The following is a 15865-nucleotide window of genomic DNA, read 5'->3' as shown; positions in this document are numbered from 1 at the left end:
GTGTTTGCGCTTTGGGCACATGTCATCACGGTGTGAGGCTGAGCCCCTTTGTGGCGATTGTGGACGTCCTCTTCGTGAGGAACATACATGCACCCCACCACCTCGGTGCGTTAATTGTCCTGGTGTCCACTCGCCTAGATCCTCAGACTGCCCCGCATATCAGAAGGAGAAGAAGATACAAGAAATCAAAACTTTGGATCGGCTCTCTTATTCTGAGGCCCGGAAGAAGTACGACCGCCTCCATCCCGTGTCATTGACCACTTCGTTCGCCTCAGTTGTGTCCACTCCTTCCGCGGTATCCTCACCCCTGTCCTGTCCCCCCTCCGCCTCCTCCGCCCATCAGGGGGCTCTGCCTCCGCCTCCCAAATCCCTCCCTTCCAAATCCTCCTCCCCCGTGGCCCCCATCCCCTCTGCCCCAGGGGCCACCCTTCCTTCCTCCTCCTCCTCCTCCTCCTCCTCCTCCTCCTCCTCCCACGCCACCTGAGAAGCGATCCTCTTCTCAGGCGTTTATCGGGGCAACGTTCTGGACCCCAGCTTCCGAGGTCCGGCGTTCCAAAACGGACCCCGCGCGTGAGGACCTTCTTCGGGTCCAGCCCACCATCCCTGTGCCTCCTCGGCCTTCCAAGAAGGCCTCAAAGAAGAAGTCTCTATCCCCCTCTCCACCCCGGCGCGTTTCGTCTGACGCTCCATCCGTGAGTCGCTGCTCCCGGCCGTCCTCAGTTTCGCCGGGACGCTCTGCTGCCAGGCGCTCTGCCGGCCTTTCGTCGGCAAATGATGCGGCCCCTCCTACACAACCAGGGACAGTCGCCGCGGCTGGCGACGAGTCGATGGAACCGGATCCGCCTCCCGTCGGTTGTAGCGTTGTTCCCTCGCAACCTGGCCCTCCGCGGCCGTCGAGGTGACCAGCTCTTCCCCCGTCTCGTTCCCCCAACCTTTTGACTAGCGATGGCGTTGTTTCATTGGAACATAAGAGGTATTCGATCTAATCGGGAGGAATTACAACTGCTCCTCCGCCTGCACTGTCCGCTCGTCCTTGGTCTCCAGGAAACCAAGTTGCGCCCGACTGACCGTATTGCCTTTACCCACTATACCTCGGAGCGGTATGACCTCACCCCTGTGGACGGTATCCCAGCTCATGGTGGGGTCATGTTGCTCGTTCGGGACGATGTCTATTACCGTCCCATCCCATTGACCACCCCACTCCAAGCAATAGCTGTCCGCATTACTCTTTCTGCTTTTACTTTTTCAGTTTGTACCATCTACACTCCACCGTCATCTGCTGTTAGTCGGGCTGACATGATGCACCTGATCGTTCAGCTTCCCCCGCCGTTCTTATTGTTTGGCGACTTCAATGCCCATCATCCCCTTTGGGGCTCTCCTGCATCCTGTCCAAGAGGCTCACTCTTGGCGGATGTCTTCAACCATCTCCATCTTGTCTGCCTCAATACCGGCGCCCCGACTTTCCTCTCGGACTCTACTCATACCTACTCCCACTTGGATCTCTCGATCTGTTCTACCACTCTTGCCCGTCGGTTCGAGTGGTATGTCCTTTCTGGCACCTATTCGAGCTACCACTTCCCCTGTGTCGTTCGTCTCCTGCACCACACCCCATCCCCACGTCCTTCGAGCTGGAACATACTGAAAGCTGACTGGGGACTTTACTCCTCCCTGGCGACCTTTCCGGACCACGATTTTCCCAGTTGTGACAGTCAGGTCGAATACCTCACGGCTGTTATCATCAATGCTGCCGAACGTTCCATTCCTCGTACTACTTCTTCTTCACGTCGCGTTTCCGTCGCATGGTGGAACGAGGCTTGTCGGGACGCTATCTGTGCTCGACGACGTGCTTTACGCACCTTTCGCCGCCATCCTACGTTGGCGAATTGTATTGAATACAAACGACTTCGAGCGCAAAGCCGTAGAGTCATCAAAGACAGCAAAAAAGCTTGTTGGGCCTCTTTCACCAGCTCCTTTAACAGTTTTACTCCCTCTTCCGTCGTTTGGGGTAGCCTACGCCGGTTGTCAGGCATTAAGGCCGACTCCTCAGTACCTGGCCTGACGTCAGGTAATGAGGTCCTTGTTGATCCTGTGGCTGTCTCCAACGCCTTTGGCCGCTTTTTCGCGGAGGTTTCAAGCTCCGCCCATTACCATCCTGCCTTCCTTCCCAGGAAAGAGGCAGAAGAGGCTCGGCGACCTTCCTTCCACTCGCTGAATCTGGAAACTTATAATACCCCCTTTACTATGCGGGAACTCGAACGTGCGCTTGCACTGTCCCGGTCCTCTGCTCCGGGGCCAGATGCCATTCACGTTCAGATGCTGGCACACCTTTCTCCGGCGGGCAAAAGCTTCCTTCTTCGTACCTACCATCGCGTCTGGACCGAAGGTAAAGTCCCCATGCGTTGGCGTGACGCCGTTGTTGTTCCTATACCCAAACCCGGGAAGGATAGACACCTTCCTTCTAGTTACTGCCCCATTTCTCTTACAAGCTGTGTCTGTAAGGTGATGGAGCACATGGTTAATGCTCGGTTAGTCTGGATTCTTGAATCTCGACGACTACTTACTAATGTCCAATGCGGCTTTCGTCGCCGCCGCTCCGCTGTTGGCCACCTTGTGACCTTGTCGACATTCATTATGAACAACTTTTTGCGAAGGCGCCAAACGGTAGCCGTGTTCTTTGACTTGGAGAAGGCTTATGATACCTGTTGGAGAGGAGGTATCCTCCGCACTATGCACAGGTGGGGCCTACGCGGTCGCCTGCCCCTTTTTATTGATTCCTTTTTAACGGAACGAAAGTTTAGGGTACGTGTGGGTTCCGTATTGTCCGACGTCTTCCTCCAGGAGAACGGAGTGCCTCAGGGCTCCGTCTTGAGTGTAGCCCTTTTTGCCATCGCGATCAATCCAATTATGGATTGCATTCCACCTAATGTCTCAGGCTCTCTCTTTGTCGATGACTTCGCGATCTACTGCAGTGCCCAGAGAACATGCCTCCTGGAGCGCTGCCTTCAGCGTTGTCTAGACAGCCTCTACTCTTGGAGCGTGGCAAATGGCTTCCGGTTCTCTGAAGAGAAGACGGTTTGTATCAACTTCTGGCGATATAAAGCGTTCCTTCCGCCATCCTTACATCTCGGTCCCGTTGTTCTCCCATTCGTGGACACAACTAAGTTTCTAGGGCTCACGTTGGACAGGAAACTGTGTTGGTCTCCACATGTCTCTTATTTGGAGGCCCGTTGTACACGTTCCCTTAATGTCCTCAGTGTTCTTAGCGGTTCATCTTGGGGAGCGGATCGCACTGTCCTGCTTCGCTTGTATCGGTCCATAGTCCTATCGAAGCTGGATTATGGGAGCTTCGTCTGCTCGGCCATCCCTCTTACGCCGGCTCAACTCCATCACCATCGGGGGATACGTCTTGCGACCGGAGCCTTCTACACTAGTCCTGTCGGGGGTCTTTATGCTGAAGCTGCCGAGTTACCATTGACCTACCGGCGTGACGTACTGCTGTGTTGGTATGCCTGCCGGCTGTTGTCTATGCCCGACCACCCCTCTTACGAGTCCTTCTTCGCCGATTCTCTCGACCGTCAGTACGGGTTGTATGTGTCTGCCCTGCTGCCCCCCGGAGTCCTCTTCCGTCGCTTGCTTCGACAATTGGATTTTGCCCTCCCTACCACCTTCAGAGAGGGTGAGAGCCCGACACCACCTTGGCTCCAGGCTCCGGTTCCTATTTATCTCGACCTCAGCTCACTCCCGAAGGAGGGTACTCCGGCTGCAGTGTATTGCTCACAGTTTGTCGAACTTCGTGCTCGACTTGCCGGTCACACCTTTATTTACACCGATGGCTCCAAAACTGACGACAGTGTCGGCTGTGCCTTTGTCGTCGGGGCCGCCACCTTTAAATACCGGCTCCTCGACCAATGTTCCAGCTTTACGGCCGAGCTTTTTGCTCTCCATCAGGCCGTTCAGTATGCCCGCCGCCACCGCCATTCATTGTATGTACTCTGCTCTGCTCTGACTCACTCAGTGCTCTTCAGAGCCTTGGAGCTCCCAATCCGGTCCATCCCTTGATTCAACGGATACAGCAGTCCCTCCATTCTTTCGCTGATAATGGTGGTTCTGTCAGCTTTCTGTGGGTTCCCGGACATGTAGGAGTGCCTGGGAATGAGGCTGCGGATGCTGCAGCCAAGGCTGCAGTCCTCCTGCCTCGGCCAGCCTCCCATTGTGTCAGTCATCTGACGTTCGTGGGGATGTATGTAAGAGGCTTGTGTCGTTGTGGTGGGATGCTTGGTCATCCCTCCAAGGAAACAAGCTCCGGGCAGTAAAACCGCTCCCAACTGCTTGGACAACATCCTCCCGACCATCTCGGCGCGAGGAGGTCCTTCTGACCAGGTTGCGGATTGGGCATTGCCGGTTTAGCCACCGCTACCTGCTCTCCGGTGACCCAGCCCCGCAGTGCCGTTGTGGTCAGGCATTAACAGTGCGCCATGTTTTATTGTCATGTCCCCGTTTCAGTCAATTTCGTGTTATCCTGTCCCTGCCATCTACTTTACCGGATGTTTTAGCTGATGACGCTCGAGCAGCTGCTCGTATTCTGCGTTTTATAACTTTAACTGGCTTGTCCAAAGACATTTAACCTTTTTACTTATTTTATCTGCATCTTTGTCAGGTCCTTCTGATGTCTCCCCATCCCCTTGAGTTTTAGTGGATTCCATGTGCTCTAACACCAGTGACTGGGCGCTAATGACCTCAGCAGTTGAGCGCCCTTAAACCCTACCCAAAAAAAAAAAAAAAAAAAAAAAAAAAAAAAAAAAAAAAAAAAAAAAAAAAACTCTTTTGTGGATACGTGCGTAGCGAGCACGGGACCCCGAGCTAATGTGGCCTTCCTTCCTTTCCGGGCTGCATACCTTCCCTTTCCGCATCCTTCCCTATCCCCCATCTTCGCCCCTCCTCCCCTCACCTCTGGCTCTTTCCTTCCCTTTCTCCCCGTCTGGGAGTATGGTTTGTGCCTACGTCCGGAGACAGACGCTTGTGAATGTAACGCATTCTTCGCCTTCTCTGCTTGTATGTCTTCATCCTTCCTCTTTCCTCTTTTCCTTACCTATTCTCTTTACCCTTTTCTTCACTGTGGCGTTTGAGACCTCTCTTCTTTCCTTTCCTTTTCTTTGTTTTTCCTTTTCTCTTTCTTCCTCCCTGTGCATGTCTGAAGGCCGACCCACACATTTTTGTGCGTAGCCGGTGACGGGGTAATGCGTAATTCCCTGCCCCGGGTGGACAGGTAGGACACGTACGTACCCCCTGGTAACGGCCAGGCCCAGGGAGGGGTGATGACCCGAGCTGATACCTTCCGAAAGTGCCGATTGGTCCCTCCGTCCATTTGTCGGGAGGTGTGACACCTAAGGCGGGAGTGCCCTCAGAGAGGGCCCCCACAAGGGAGGAGTGTGCCATCGGAGACTCCGGTAATCATGGGGGATTCTTCCGCAATGGTTTCCTCACCTTCCACTATGTCTGCTCACAAGTGTAAGTTCACTCAGTCTCAGCCACAGACAGTTCTTCCATCGTTGCCACAGTTCCTTGTTGTTTCTCGGTCTGACGAAGGTCACGACTTCTCCACGGTCAACCCTTTCATTATTCAGAAAGGTGTCGGCGCAATTGCAGGTCCTGTAAAGTCTTGTTCCAGATTACTGAATGGCACCCTGTTGTTAGAAACAGTCAGTGCCCTCCAGGCACAAAAATTGCTGTGTACTTCACTGCTCCACACCTTCCCTGTCCGGGTTGAAGCGCACTGCACTTTAAATTCCTCGCGTGGAGTCGCTTATACATGCTCCCTCGATGGATTGTCTGACGAAGAAATTCAGCACTACCTGTCTGACCAGGGCGTAATGGCTGTTCATAGAGTTATGAAAAGGGTTGACACGAACATCATTCCAACCCGCACTGTCTTCTTGACATTTGACAAAGTTCAACTCCCATCGAAAATCAAAGCAGGCTATGAGATAATTTCCGTTCGCCCTTACGTCCCAAACCCTACGCATTGCTATCGGTGTCAGCGGTTCAATCACACCAGCCAGTTCTGTTCCAATCCGGCCAAATGTGTTACGTGTGGTAAGGATGCCCATGAGGGTGCTTGTCCACCTCCATCCCCTCGCTGCATCAACTGTATGGGTGACCACGCTGCTTCCTCTCGAGATTGCCCCGTTTTTAAAGACGAAAAGCTCATCCAGGAAATCAGAGTGAAGGAAAAGGTGTCGACCTATGCTGCTTGAAAATTATTCGCCAGTCGACAGCCCACTGTGCCTCAGACAGGAAAATACGGCACTGTCCTTGCTTCTCCTCGGCCAACAAAGGAGGCAGCCACGCAGACTTGCGACCTCTCCTTTAGTGCCACGGTCATCAGATCAGCCAGCGCAAAGATCGCCTGTTCAACCTCACCACTCTCACCTGCCCACTCTATGGCTCACCCTTCATCAGGTTCTGCTAAATCTCGAGCCCAACAGTCAGACACCAAGACTTCGAAAAAAGAGCATACTCGTGAAGATTTTTTACGTACCCCAACTTCACAACCATTGGTTTCTCCTTCATCTAAACATCATATTTCCAAGAAGGCTTCTAAGAAACCCAGTTCATCTCTTTCTCCGCCAAGGCGTGTCCCATCTACAGCACCACCTGGCGGAAATCGCCCTCGGCCATCTTCTGTGTTGCCGAGGCGCACTGCTGGCGGCCGATCAACTGGCTGATCGCTGGTGGCAGGAGCTGCTCCTGAACAACCTATGGATCAGGATCTTCTGCCTTTGGCTGAATGCCATTCCATGCTGTCAGTCACAAGCTCTGAGCAGTCGTTGAGTTGACAGCACCCTTGGTCACATTCCTCCATTTTCTGTTCACCCTATGTCCATTATCCACTGGAATATCCGCGGCATTGGAGCCAATCGGGATGAATTGTCAATCCTCTTACGATCCTACTCGCCGATTATCTTCTGTCTTCAGGAAACAAAGCTGCGTCCCCATTACCGCTTTGTTCTCTTCTCCCCCATTTTCAGTCTGTCCGGTTTGATCTCCCCTCTGTTGAAGGCACTCCAGCCCATGGAGGACTCGTGAGTCTGCTCCATGATACTCTCCATTAACACCCAATCCCCTTAAACAGTTCCTTCCAAGCTGTCGCTGTCAGTCTTCCCCTTTCTGGATATACCTTTTCTCTTTGTACTGTATACATTCCATCGTCCACACCAATGGCACGAGCTGATCTTCATCTTCTTGGTCAGCTTCCACCCCCCTATTTGCTAGTTGGGGACTTCAATGCCCACCACCCGCTTTGGGGATCTCCACATCCTTGTCCACGTGGCTCACTATTGCTAGATGTCTTCCACCAAGCGGATCTAGTTTGCTTCAACACTGGGGTCCCCTCATTTTTGTCTGCCTCCACAACAAATTTCTCTCATTTGGACCTTTCGGTCAGTACTGTTCCGCTAGCTCTGCGCTTCGAATGGTTCTCCCTTGATGATACACACTCGAGTGACCACTTTCCATGTGTCCTTAGACTGCAGCCTCAACTGCCATATATGCGCCCGCGACGCTGGAAGTTTGCTTAAGCTGATTGGACACTTTTTTCGTCTAGAGACATGCGATGACAGTCACTTTCCCAGCGTCGACGATGAGGTCACACATATTACCGACATTATTCTTACAGCTGCAGAACGTTCAATACCACGCACCTCCGAATTGCCCCGGCACCCCCCAGTTCCTTGGTGGAACGAGGCGTGCCGTGACGCAATACGTGAGCAGCGACGTGCTCTTCGCATTTTCCGCCACCATCCTACTTTGGCCAACTGTATCCGCTATAAGCAGTTCCGTGCGCGATGCCGTCGCGTCATCTGCGATAGCAAGAAGGCAAGCTGGAAATTCTTTATTAGCTCATTTAACACCTTCACTCCCTCCTTGGAAGTTTGTAGTCAGCTTCGACGTTTATCAGGCGCACCTAGTTTCTCCCCGGTCTCTGGGCTCACTGTCGCGCATGATACATTAGTGGACCCCGTCACAATTTCTAATTCATTGGGTGAGCACTTTGCTGAGATTTCGAGCTCTTCAAATTACCCGCCAGCGTTTCTCCCGAGGAAACGTGCAGCGGAAGTGCGACCCCTTGTTTTCTCCTCTCAAAATCGCGAAAGCTACAATACTGTTTTCTCCATGCGGGAACTCCAACATGCAATCTCTTCTCGCTCCTCCGCCCCAGGACCGGATGGTACCCACGTCCAAATGTTGCTGCATTTATCAACCCAGAGTCTGCGTTACCTCCTTCGCCTTTATAATCGAATTTGGACCGACAGTACTTTTCCCAGACGATGGCGGGAAGCCATCGTCGTTCCTGTTCCGAAACCTGGAAAGGACAAACATCTCCCCTCTAGCTATCGCCCCATTTCTCTCACGAGTAGTGTATGTAAGGTTTTGGAGTGTATGGTGAATTGCCGTTTAGCTTGGTGGCTGGAGTCCCGCAGTCTTTTAACACCTGCCCAATGCGGATTCCGAAAGCATAGTCCTGCAGTTGACCATCTTGTTGCTCTCTCTCCACGTATGTCATGAAAAATTTTCTCCGGAAATGCCAAACAGTAGCAATATTTTTTGATCTGGAGAGAGCATACGATACTTGTTGGAGGACAGGCATCCTCCGCACACTGTTCTCTTGGGGCTTTCAAGGTCGGCTGCCCCTTTTTCTTTGCGAATTTATGGCAGAGCGCACATTTAGGGTGCGGGTGAAGACTACTCTCTCCCGTACTTCCTCCCAAGAAAACGGGGTGCCCCAGGGCTCCATGCTGAGTGTTGTACTGTTTGCCATTGCCATAAATCCAGTTATGGATTGTCTCCTTCCTGATGTCTCAGGCTGCCTCTTTGTGGATGATTTTGCGATCTACTACAGCTCTCAACGGACCAGCCTTCTTGAACGACGTCTTCAAGGATGTCTCGATCGCCTCCACTCTTGGAGCATCGAAACCGGCTTCCGTTTTTCTCCCAGTAAGACCGTTTGTGTTAATTTTTGGCGACGTAAGGAGTTTCTTCCACCCTCCTTACATCTAGGACCTGTCAACCTTCCGTTTTCGGACGTCGCCAAATTCTTGGGTCTTATGTTGGGTCTTATGTTTGACAGAAAACTGTGCTGGTCCTCCCATGTTTCCTATCTTTCGGCTTGCTGTCTGTGATCCCTCAACACCCTCCGTGTCCTGAATGGTACCTCCTGGGGAGCGGACCGAGTGGTCCTTCTCCGCCTCTATCGCACCTTAGTGCGCTCGAAATTGGACTATGCAAGCATAATCTACTCCTCTGCTCGCCGTCTATTCTTCGGCGTCTCGACTCTATCCACCACCGTGGATTACGTTTAGTGTCTGGAGCTTTTTACACCAGCCCTGTGGAAAGCTTTTATGCTGAGACTGCTGAACCTCCGCTGTCCAATCGGCGAGCAGTCCTTCTGAGTTGTTATGCTACCCATCTGTCTTCCATGCCTGCTAATCCAGCCCGTGACATTTTTTTCGACGCCTCCTTTGATGTAGGGTATGCAGGCCGCCCCTCCTCCCTACTACCACCGGGAGTCCGCTTCCGTCAACTGCTCCATTCTCTTTCCTTCCGCTTTCCTAAAACCTTCTTGACAACTTGGGGTACAGCACTGCCTTGGCTCCGTCCCCGGATCTGCCTACTCCGTGACCTTTGTCAGTTTCCCAAGGATGGTACCCCTTCACTTGTTTATCGTCGGGCCTTTTCTGCTCTATGTGCACAAATGAAGGAAGCCACAGTTATTTACACTGATGCCTCAAAAACATCGTTTGGTGTAGGGAGTGCCTATATTGTTGGCGACACCCCAAATCAATTTCGGCTTCCTGACCAGTGTTCGGTTTATACTGCGGAGCTTTACGCTGTTCTCCAGGCTGTCCACTACATCTGCCGCCATCAGCGGATACGGTATGTTATCTGTTCAGATTCTCTCAGCTCTCTCCTCAGTCCCCAAGCTCTTTACCCTGTCCACCCTCTGGTCCACCGGATTCAGGACTGTCTGCGCTTGCTCCACCTGGGGGCGTCTCGGTGGCGTTCCTCTGGCTCCCGGTACACGTTGGTATCTGTGGAAATGAGGCGGCCGATATAGCGGCCAAGGCTGCAGTCTCTCTTGTTCGGCCAGCTATTCAATCGATTCCCTTCGCCGATCTACGGAGCGTTTTATGTTGTCGTGTTGTTCTTTTATGGCCCGCACATTGGTCGACACTTCCCCATAATAAATTGCGGGACGTGAAAGCTCTTCCTTGTGCTTGGACCTCTTCCTCCCAAACGCGCCGTCGGGAGGAGGTAATTTTAACTAGACTCCGGATAGGGCACTGTCTTTTTAGCCATCGACATCTTTTAAAGCGGCGGTCCTCCCCCACTCTGTCCCCACTGCTCTCAGCTGTGGACGGTAAGACACCTTTTGAGTGCCCCTATTTTACTCCGTTACGCGCCCGTCTACAGCTGTTGCCTGATATATCGTCAATTTTAGCAGATGACACGCGCTCGGCCAATCACGTTCTCGAGTTTATTAGTGCCAGTGAAATGACATCAGTCATTTGAAGCTTTTTCTGGGGACAACCAACCCCTTTTTGTAGTGGATTTTTAGCCTTCCTTCTGCTTTTAGTTTCTCCAATTTTTTGAGTTTCGTTCCCGTTGCTGCTGGTTTCCATTTTCGGTTTTTTACTGTTTCCTAAGTCACCGACCGGGTGCTAATGACCATAGCAGTTTTGCACCCTTAAAAAAAAAAAACAAAAAAAAAGCGAAAACCCTTAGACTTATAGTAGAATATAATAAATCCAAAGAAAGCAGTTGCTTACAGGTGTGAATATTACCAATATATCACTTTAATAAGCCATGGTTGCAAAATGCTAGCAAGAATTCTTTAGCAGAATAATGGGAAAACTGGTAAAGATGACCTCAGGAAAGATCAGTATGGATTCCAGAGAAATGTAGCAACATGCAAGGCAGTACTGACAGTATAACTTGTCTTAAAGTTAGGTTAAGGAAACTCAAACCTTTGTTTGTGGCATTTGTAGACTTAGAGAAAGCTTTTGACAATGTTGACTGAAATACTCTGTTTGAAATTCTGATGATAGCAAGTGTAAAATACAGGGACCGAAAGGCTATTTACAAGTTGTACAGAAGCCAGACAGTGTGTTTTAGTTGAGGGACATGAAAGGTAAGCAGCAGTTCATAAAGGTGTGAGACAGAGTTGTAGCCTATCCCCAATGTTATTCAACGTGTACGTTAAGTAGTAAAGAAAACCAAGAAAAATTTGGAGTAGAAATTAAAGTTCACAGAGATAGATAGATAGATAGATAGATAGATAGAGAGAGAGAGAGAGAGAGAGAGAGAGAGAGAGAGAGAGAGAGAGAGAAACTTGGTCTGATGCTGACATTGTACTTGTCAGACAGCAAAGGACTTCGAAGAGCAGTAGCAATGGACAATGTGTGAGTAGGATATAAGATGGACTTCAACAAAAGCAAAACAAGGATATATAGTTAAATTAAGTCAGATGATGCTGAAGGGAATCGGATTAGGAAATGAGGTGCTGAAAGTAGCAGGTGAATTTTGTTACTTGGCCAGCAAAATAACTGATGGCTGAAGTAGAGGGGATATAAAATAGACTGATAATGGCTAGAAAAGCATTTCTGAAGAACAGAAATTTAACATCAAATACAGATTTAAGTGTTGGGAAGTCTTTTCAGAAAGTAATTGAATGCAGTGTAGCCATGTGTGGAAGTGAATCATCAATACAAAATAGTTTAGATAAGAAGAGAATAGAAGCTTTCAAAATGTGGTGCTGCAAAAGAATGCTAAAGATTAGATGGGTACATCATGTGACTAATTAGGAGGTACTGAATAGAATTGGGGAGAAAAGAAATTGGACACACAACCTTAGTAGGAGAAAGGAAGGGTTGACCACACATTCTGAGACATCAAGGGATCACCCATTTAGTGTGTGTGTGTGTGTGTGTGTGTGTGTGTGTGTGTGGGGGGGGGGGGGGGGGGGGGGGGGGAGTAAAATTGTAGCAGGAGACCAAGAAAAGAAAACTGTAACCAGTTTCAGAAGGATGTAAGTTGGCAGTAGTTATTTGGAGATGAGGCTTACACAGGATAAAGTAGCATAGAGAGCTGTATCAGACCAGTCTTTGGACTGAAGACCAAGACAACAAACAGCAAATGATTGTATGTGAAACAAGCAGGAATTACATTAATAATCATCATTTTCACAAGTATGTCATTGCTTTTTTCTGAGATACTGATTATGTGGTTGTGGTTAGGACTGGAGCTAAAAGCACCATTTAAATTGGTGTGAGCAACACAAGCAGAAATGAAGTTGAAACTCTTGATTATAAAAAATGTTTCTATGTTCTTTTTGAACATATGGATTACAAGGTTACTCTTTAAGTCAGGACACACTAGCACAGTTTGAATAGCTGTTAGTCAAATAAGGAGCAATTAAATTTATAATTGTCATTCACAGCACTCTTTCACTCTGCCTAATGTATCATTGTGGTACATTCATCTGATATGTGATATTTCTTCATGGCTTTGAAACACATTTGCTTGCTGCCACCTCATCTGCATAGAACGAACAGTTGACACACCCTATTTCATCCCATCATACCTCACAGCAAGTGCCGACAGCATTCCTGCATAAAGCGCTTAAATATGCTGTATGCTGCTGGCCCTATTCTAAGCTTTCATCGATGTCAACACATGCTTAACCCTTTGAATGTCAAGGTAACAATCTACAGTCACCCCCTACTGACGCCAATACTGTCAGGGTGCCGATTTGTCAGTACTCTGATTCGTCTTGTTTAGCTTACAGAATCGGGTGCTAGGTGGTGTTGGCCTGCTGATTAGATGCTCTTTGCCTTGAGCTACTTGTAGGTTGATAGCTATCGACAATTGAGAATTGTTTCAGTGAAATATTAGCGTTCGATTATTCTGCTTTTGCATAGTTTGTTTATTGACGTCGTGTTTCGCAGTACATGTTTATATTCTGTTATTGCATTCTACGTTCTTGTTGTTGCGCAGTACTGTTACTTATCATTGTTTCTGTGTGTTTTTCTTCATGTTAAGAGTTCACAGTTTATTTTCTCCATTTTTGTCAAAAGTGCGACCTACACCAGGCCACAGCAGAGGACTTACCGGCGAAGAAATTTGTGAACTTTTAGAATATACTAGTGATACAGAGTGTTTTAGCGAAAGTAGCAACAGTTCAGAAAGTGACAGTAATGTACTTGACGATATTGTGAACGAAAGTGAAGACGAAATGGAAGATGTACAATACTCTGAAGTAATTACACCTGAAACACTACAGCCATTACCACATCCATTTCAAGAGCTGCCAGGACCAAAACATATGCCGCCAACAGGATCTCCTTTGATAGAATATTTCAATCTATTCTTTACTACAATGATGCTGCAGCTTATTGTAACTGAAACAAATTGCTCAGCTAAACAGTTTATAACTAAACATGCTACATTGTCCAAACTATCTAAGAAATGGAAGAATGTGACAAGTACCGAGGTAAGAGGTGTTATTGCATGCTTACTGAATATGGGACTCAATAAAAGGCCCACAATGCTCTCATACTGGAGCACAAAACCGTCACAGGCATTTCCATGGTTTGGTAAAATGTTTTCTGCTCACCGATTTAAGCATCTTATGAAATTCTTTCAGCTTGTGGATAGCAAGAAATGTCCAGCACCAGGCCATCCTGATTGACCCATGTATCAAATACCAGCCATTGGTAGATCATGCTACTAATATATTTAGAAATCATTATACACCTCATAAACAACTTAGTATTGATGAGTCTAGTGGGCACTATATGTCACACTTCCATACAACCAGCACCACCAATGGGGAATCAAATTCTGGATGCTGTGTGACACTATAACACACTGTTGTCTTGGGTTTTGTACTTACAGAGGTGCCATAAGCCAAGAAGATAAGGCTGAGATTGCAAGACATGGCTTAGGTTACTGTGTTGTCCAGAAGTTACTGCATTTGGGCAATTATTTGAACAAGGGATATCATATCTTCGTGGACAACTTTTTCATGTCAGTGCCACTTGTAAAAAGTCTTTATAAATTAGGTACATACATTACTGGCACTGTAAGAAAAAACAGGAAATATTTGCGATAGCAATTTAGAAAGAAATTTGGAATTGGGAAAAAAGATGTATTGTAAGTCAGGTCCGGTACTAGCATGTGCGTACCGAGATAAAAAATCCCAGTGTACCCCTGTTCTCTTATTGTCAATTAAAGTTGGTGCTGGTGGCATTAAAGTCCAAATTAAAAATAAAACAGTAAAAAAAGCCAGAAATAATATATGGGTGGAATACATACATCCAACATGATGCTGTATGCGTATTTGAATGAGAGGCGAACTCTTTGTTACTGGAAGAAGGTAGCTTTTAATGTAATGTCAAGAATGGTGCTGAACTCTTACAAATTATACAAAGATCATAAGAAAGGAAGGAAAGTTGTTTCCAGATATGTGTATACTGTAATGATGATTGAAGCCTTGTTAGATGAATGGCTGCAAGGAAAAAAATGCAACTGATGATCCTCATGGTTCTCCGGGTTTGAGGAAACTTCCAGAGAACAGTCAAGATGCTGTGTGTGTACTAGTAAGGGAAGGAAAAGGTCAAGAACTGTTTGTAATAGATATAATAAGGGGTTGCATGGTGAATGTTTTCCTAAACACAAATGCTCAGTCATACTGTACACATGGAAAATCTGTAATGTTCTCTTCAAATAAATAATAATTATCTTACTAAATAACGACACAAATTTCATATCTCTCATGTCATTTTACTCACAAATGTGTGTAGATTCTATGGACTGTAGTTAGCCTTCTTAAATTGAAGCAGTGTTGGATATATGGAATCAGTCAAATTTATAATATTTAAAAAATGTATTTTATTTGGACTGTCACAATCAAATTCATTTGAAACATCATGATAATCTATGTAAGCCTTAATATTGTACATACTTTTATGGATAAGTGGTAATTTTTTCTTATTTTTAAAGTGAATACTGTGTGATATATGGCAATTTAATTAGATTGTAGCATAATGACATAAATACAAATGACATTTTTAGCACACACCACTCCAAATCAGCTGACTACAAAAGTGTTAAGACTGTTTAGTCTTGCAGTGAAGAGGATGCCTGAAGTGTGGTTTCAATGATATGGCCAACAGCACACACAAGGTAATCAGTTGGCTTCTGAGGACAAGTTTTGCATCACATCTTGAGAAATGCCAAAACTGGCCCTCCTATTTGCCTGATCTCTCTAATTTTATTTGGGACTGCCTGAAGAAGAAAGCGTATGTGAACAAACTACGAATAAAGCAGGAGCTCAAGGTAGTATTAATGCAGAAGCTCCTGAACAGGAGTGTTGACCCCTGTCTTATTGTGCTACATGGAGCTTGCATCTGTGAGGCCCACAGCTGAGGCACCCAGTACCAGACTAAGAGAGGTTGGAGGGGATGGCCTGTTTCAGGTCGGTGGGGGGGGGGGGGGGGGGGGGTCGGCTCCACGGCTCCAGACCTGAGGACCTCAACATTTGAAGGCCACCAAGGACCAGACCATTTTTTGATAATCCCAAACAAGGCCAGAATGTGGTTGGTAAATAAGAGGCAGTTTGGAGTTTGAGGCTCCATATGTATATAAAATATAAATGTGAGTACCTATTATCAGGCCTTGGCAATTGTCATTGGATGTGGAAAGAATTGATTTTTTGTTAAGCATTGCATGAAACTTGAAAACTATCCAATGATCAGTTGTCTGCTAGATGTAGTTATTCTGTACGAAATAACTATCCAATGATCAG

At 47.8% G+C, this 15865-nt stretch overlaps 1 long non-coding RNA gene across 1 annotated transcript in view; it reads left to right on the top strand.

Moving 5' to 3' along the window:
• Positions 1-15535, top strand: part of LOC124799537 — a 36047-nt gene extending 20512 nt beyond the window's left edge. Inside the window, exon 3 of the long non-coding RNA XR_007017044.1 lies at positions 15133-15535. This is a non-coding gene — a long non-coding RNA (uncharacterized LOC124799537). The remainder of the gene's footprint in view (positions 1-15132) is intronic.
• Positions 15536-15865: the final 330 nt, after the last annotated feature.

The sequence above is a fragment of the Schistocerca piceifrons genome, chromosome 1, assembly GCF_021461385.2.
Source record: "Schistocerca piceifrons isolate TAMUIC-IGC-003096 chromosome 1, iqSchPice1.1, whole genome shotgun sequence".
In the NCBI taxonomy this organism is placed as follows: Eukaryota; Metazoa; Arthropoda; class Insecta; order Orthoptera; family Acrididae; genus Schistocerca; species Schistocerca piceifrons.
The sequence above is the reverse complement of the archived record's forward strand: the minus strand, read 5'-3'. Positions and strand labels throughout refer to the sequence as shown.